The following is a 6368-nucleotide window of genomic DNA, read 5'->3' as shown; positions in this document are numbered from 1 at the left end:
AAGTGAATGCTCTCAGCTGTGAAGTATTACTTTGAAACAGGCTCTAAAACACTGGGGACAACCAAACAAACATCTGTTGAAACCTCCAAAACCATGAACCAAAATAAACCTTTCCTTTTTCTAAGGTGACTGTCTCTGGTACCTGTTAAAATAAGCTGATAAACACACCATCTAATCCAAATGCCAACTCAGACTATAGCAATGGCCTCCCTCCTCTCAGAGGCCAAGTTCACAGAGCTGCTCTCCTAACTATTAAACACAGAGAAATCATCTTCAGTGATAAGCAACCACTGATTAGAAACAGTGAATAATGCAAACATTCCATTTCCTTCTATTGTTTAATCTCAAAATGGCAAGTAATATTTCATAAAGCAAAATGGCCTGATGACCTTACTAAAATTTATTTAATAAAAAACATTTAATAAAACTGTGATTATACTCAAAGCAATAACATACGATATTCTGCTGCTAACAGGAACATTGTAGTCAAATCACAAGAATTCTCATATGATATCCATGTACATAATTTACATTTTGAGGCTCCATGGTGTGTCTCGGGGCTTCAGAAGAACCAGTATTAAAAACAAAGAAGCAATGTCATTTTCCTTCACATTGAGACACGGCTAGCTGATTATTTATATCATGCACACACATACATACACAAAGCTAAATATATGGACACACCAACTGACTCTGAAAACATTTTATTTTATATAATTTATTTTTAATCAATTTATTTTTATTATCTTTAAGTAATTGTACAAAGGGGTTTCAATCCAACATGTCAGTTTGTGAGTACAATGCATCTTGATTGATATCACCACTTCCTTCATTCTCCTAACTTGTGAACTTATTTTGAACAAAAGCTTTAGAAAAATGTACTAAGCAATTCATATACTCTTCAGTAGAAAACTCAAACCCTCCATTTTTAATGGTTAAAAAAAAAACCCTTACTTCCTAAGTCAGTTGTGAAAACTTATGCAAGTTTCGGGTTAGTTTCAAATTTGCTTATAGTCATTGTATAAGACAAATTGAGATCCATCTTCATGATTTGAGAATATTTAAATAAACATTATATAAGGCCAGAGCAGGTAGTATTTCCAAACAATTCATAGATAGTAACCAGAATACAAGCAATGAAATCTGAATTATTGGAAATCCTCAGGAATTCTCTCAAATCATAAACTATTCTTAAAATACTTTCAACATTTCTCAAATTCTTTATATCATAGAAATCTATCAAATTGCCTATTTAATAAGAAGTAATAACTTTATCAGGATTTTACAATTTAAAAAACCCTGTAGACTATAGAAAATAGTTGACTATTGGAAAACACTAGCAAACATTACAGGATAGTATTTCCATAACATTCACATTCCCCAGTAAAATTAAAAGCTCTACATAGAATCAAAGTCTAAATTTCCAATTTAAGATCTCATGCTGCTCTCAAAGCTCACTATTTCTGGGAACACTATTCACAGGGCTTGTAGAAGGTACCCTATGCATACAAATTAACATGTTTGATTTGCAAGAATGAGTCACCATTAGCAGCACACAGGACCATGAACACAAATTCTAATGCCCTCAGCCACAAGCAAGACTGACTCAGTATATGCTAACATTTGTCTCCTCTATGCTTCTAGTCAGGCTGTTAGAAAATGCTAACCTTAACCTCTGACTACTTCTTCTTTTCCGTTCTTACTTGTCATCTGATGTCTGTGGGTGCCTCCTAATTAGCAGTGGCTCTGTGTTGGCTGTTAAGTTTTAATCATCATAGAATTATTTTTTTTCCCTGTCCCTAATTTCTTGGCAAATTTTTCTAGTGAGCCAAAAGTGCATACGTCTTCCAAGAAATGTCAGGAAGGAATTCTCAGATGGCACTTGAGGCTTGATAGAAGAAATAGGTCAGCAAAATAACTGTTTCATCATAGCATTTTGCTGTGTTTTCAAAGGGTACCAGCAAACCTGCTAAGAGCATGGAAAATGGCTCTTCAGCCATCTTTTCCATCTATCTAAACTATTCCCTACAGATTCCATCTGCAACTCATGTCAAATCTCCTCGGAGCTCAGCTTGGATCCAGCTCACCAGCACACAAGTGGCAAAGTGAGGCCTAAAACGAGGTATTCATACCTGGCTCCCTGAAAACCTCGGGGTTCAAAGAACCAACCAGAGGCTCCTGTGCAGCAGCTAATGAGGCCCATCTCTACTTCAATCACTGCAGCTCCACATCTATCAGTTTACCTTATCTGAGTTTATTTTTTAAATAAAGGAATAATTTTTTGCTTGTTTAAAGGGCTAGTTCTATTGCTAACAAGGAAACAGAAACCTGCAAGGCCTTGGGTGACCCCCAAGGAAGGGCAGATGTCCAAGAGAGTGAGTCAATTTCTGTTGCAGGCATAAAACTCCAGTACAGGTGGGACCACAAAGAAGTGGTACCAGGAACCTTTAGCTTCGACTTGAGAGATTGACACAGAAGGTTCCAGCCTGCAGAACCCAGCCAGGGTCTGAGCCAGATCTCCTCAGTATCTCTGTCCGTGCATGTTTAAGTCCATTTGAGGCAGACCAGGAACCAGGACAAAGTAGAACTGGAAAGGCACTTCAATACTTCTCAATTTTCTTCCCCAGAAGGAGTTTCCTGGGACATTGCAACGTTCTTCATGAAGACTGAAAACTCACGCTTTTCTACTTCCTTTTTCTTTCTCTTTCCTCTTCTTCCTGTTCTTCCTTCCCTTCCCTCTTTCCCATCTTCTTCTTCCCCATCTCTTCTTCCTTCCACAGCTGCTTCTTTTCTCAAAGAACAAAATCATCTTACTTTGTGTTTACAGCTTTTCACTTCTTTCCATTTTTTTTTTTGCTGCAACAAACATTTCACATTGTCATAGAGGATGCACCACACTTTGCTAGATGATCACTTTATTCTCTCTTCCTCATTGCTCAGTCCCCATGCCCTCAAAGCTCCTATCTTGCCTTACTTGTCCTAGGCCACTCACTTGCCTTTCTCTATGGCTTCATTTATATCACCTCCTCATAAAGAGTGCCTATTCATACAATATCTTGACCTGTTAAGATCAAGGCTCTATTCCCACACAGTTGAGCCACAATATTCCCCAAAGTCATTCTCAATTCTTTTGAACACAGAAATGATCTGCCAAAGCACATAATATTTTGCCTAAATGTACATTGTTCTAGTTAATAAGAAAAGAATTACAATGAATCCTTCATTGCCAAAATATGCATAATGTTCTTTATAGAGCAAACTTAAAGAATAGATTATTAGCTAGCTAACTGAATATGAGAAGAGCAAGGACAGGTCTCAGAATAATGACGTTGTGAACTCTTCATTTTCAAGGCATGCACATTCTCCCGTAGAATAATTTTCAAAAAGGAATCTTAGATTTGATTAAAGTGGCAAAGGTTTTTCAGGTTAATTTTCATAATTAATTTCATATATGCTATTTTATAAATATTTCAATGCACTATAATAGCATTGTCAGAACAACTCTTAGCAAAACCCTTTAGCCATACTCGGCAGCAAATTGATGGAGGTTCTTAGCAACAAACTCATGAGGTGGAGCACTAAGTGTATCATCAGGACTATATTGTCTCCTTACACACCTTATCACACTGCCTCAGTAACCCTGAAGACTGTATTTCCAAAGTGATAAATGGCATGGAAAACTGACTCTTCATAAATATGCAGTGAATAACCCAAAATAAAAACCATCTTCTTGAATCACCTGCAATTTTGTTGATAAAGAGAGATAATGAACCAATGGCTAAGATTAAGAGCTTTGGAGTCAACCAAAACCCTATATAGATTTGGACTCCGCCACTAGCTAGCTGTGTTACTCCTTGCTGACTCACTTTATTCCTCCATAAAATGTGTATAATTACTCCCTTATGCTACCATCGTAGAGATAATACAAGGTATCATCTAAGCTCTGTGAGAACAATGGTCAGACCTTGTTTACAATCATTTCCTGGGTGCCAAGCCAAGTTCCTAACACATAATAAGCACTCAAATAAATTTCTAGAGATTCAGAAAATATATAATATCCAAATAGAAGTCATGAAGGAATTTTCACCTAGAAACATTAGATCTGATATGGGAAACAGATCAGCAATATGGTGTATTTCATAACAGCATTGTGCTGTATTTCTAAATGGTATCTACAAAAGCACAAAGATAGTAGGAAGCATGTGAATGAATGGATGGACCCCTCAATTTGCCACTTGGTATACATTAAGAACTAGAAGCCCTGAAAATATACATTACAAAGAGAATTGGCCAGTTAGTTAATCAACTTATGCTGTATTTTTATGACCTTGTGTCAGGTGAAAGGACTTGACCTTTAAATCTGTATGATCATGTTCACAGGAATACTCTTGGTGCGCTTTTACCAGACCTAGCCACTACATTTGAAAAGCTTCAAAGACTTTTCTTGAATCAGTAGAGAGCTCAGGGTTCAAGGTATAGCTCAGATGGTAGGGCACCTGCCAATGAGAGTCAGATATCAAGTTCAAGTCCCTGTCTCAGATGAGAGGAAAAAAAAAAAAAAAAGAAATATCCAGTAGAGAGTTGAAGAATTCTGCAAGCATTTACCCTTAATTCAAAGAATCAGAGACCTGGTTTCTAATTTTGTGCTGCCCTACCACCACTTTCTCTAGGTCTGCTTTCTCTTCCTCATGATCTTCCCCTTCCTGGGAGATGACAAGCAGTCAAAGGGGTGAGGGCAAAATCAAAGGACTGCATTTCCCTCTGGACAATGTTTATTTTGTTCTCTTAAAAAATACTGAGCACCTCCAGGTGCTATAGGTAGGGGTTATGCCAAAGGATGGGGTAAATAAATGTCATGCTAATCAAAGCCTAGCTATTGCCTCGGGTAAAGAGGTAACACCTGCTAAAGCAGACCTGGGCATGGTCAATGCAGGAACAAGTGGTGGGAATTGGGGGAAGCTCTTTATGTTGCTCCCCAATGAGCCCTGTAGAGGTTGGATTTGCACTCAGCCTGTTTCTTGGTGAAGGAGGACAGGCGCTTATCTATTCCAGATACCTCCCCCATGCGCTTAGAATCTGAAATAACATCATTTCATTAAGAAAAAAGCTGCTGAGGTCAGTGAGCTTGACCCTTCCTCCTTTGACAGATGTGTCATTAAAGTCTACAGAGATCAGTAACACACTCAACATTGTGAAGCCATGCTGGACACTAACCCAGCAGGCAAGTTTAAAGCAGACACAGAACCTTTGAGCTTCTTTGCAGGCTTAACTAAGCTATGCAATACTTACTTCTTTGGATAGGCAAAGTCGCCAACTGAGAAGTGTCTCTGGAAAGATCACAACCCTTATTACGTACCATGACAACACACCAATTCTGGTGATTCCACACATGATCATCTGGAACATTTGTTACTGTCCTGTAGCATAACCCTTATGAGTAACCTCCACCTTCCATCCACTTCAGGTAGGAGGCTAATCTGATCTCACGAGGAACCTGGCTAGAGAAACAGGACTGCTGACACATGTCCAGTGTGGACTCTGTGCCAAGTGCTGCTCCAGAGTTTTTTACATACTCACAGCAACCTATGAAAGATTAGGGCTCCATTATTATTCCTCTCTTAAAACTAAGGAAACATAGAAGTTGACTCACTTGCCCAAGCACATGAAGCAAGTTATGGGACAAAGAATGAATCCAAACTGAGGCCATTCATTTTATTTCATTTACTTTTTTTTCTGTCAGTCAGGGGGGCCTGAGCTCTGGGCCTGGGCATTGTCCCTCACTCTTCAGCTCAAGGCTAGCACCCTACCACTTGAGCCACAGCACCACTTCCAGCTTTTTTCTGCTTATGTGGTGCTGAGGAATCGAACCCAGGGCTTCATGCATGCGAGGCAAGCACTCTACCACTGAGCCATCTTCCCAGCCCCTACTTATTTATTTTTGTTCCAGTACTGGAGCTTGAACTCATGGGCTGAGTAGATTGTCTATTAGCTTTTTTCTTTTGCTTAAGGCTGTTGTTCTACAACTTGATCCATACCTCCACTTCTGGCTTTTTCTTTAAGTGGTTAATTGGAGTTAAGAATCCCATGGACGGGCTGGGAAGGTGGCTCAGTGGTAGAGCGCTTGCCTTGCATGCATGAGGCCCTGGGTTCGATTCCTCAGCACCACATAAGCAAAAAGAAAAAAGCTGGAAGTGGCGCTGTGGCTCAAGTGGTAGAGCGCTAGCCTTGAGCTGAAGAGCTGAGGGACAGCGCCCAGGCCCAGAGTTCAAGCCCCACGACTGGACCCCACCCAAAAAAAATAAAAAATAAAAATAAATAAAATAAAAAAAGAATCCCCTGGACTTTGAACCATGATTGTCAGCTCTCAA

Source organism: Dipodomys spectabilis, unplaced genomic scaffold (assembly GCF_019054845.1).
Source record: "Dipodomys spectabilis isolate Male_0828 unplaced genomic scaffold, ASM1905484v1 ptg000092l, whole genome shotgun sequence".
In the NCBI taxonomy this organism is placed as follows: Eukaryota; Metazoa; Chordata; class Mammalia; order Rodentia; family Heteromyidae; genus Dipodomys; species Dipodomys spectabilis.
Note: the sequence above shows the minus strand (reverse complement) of the source record.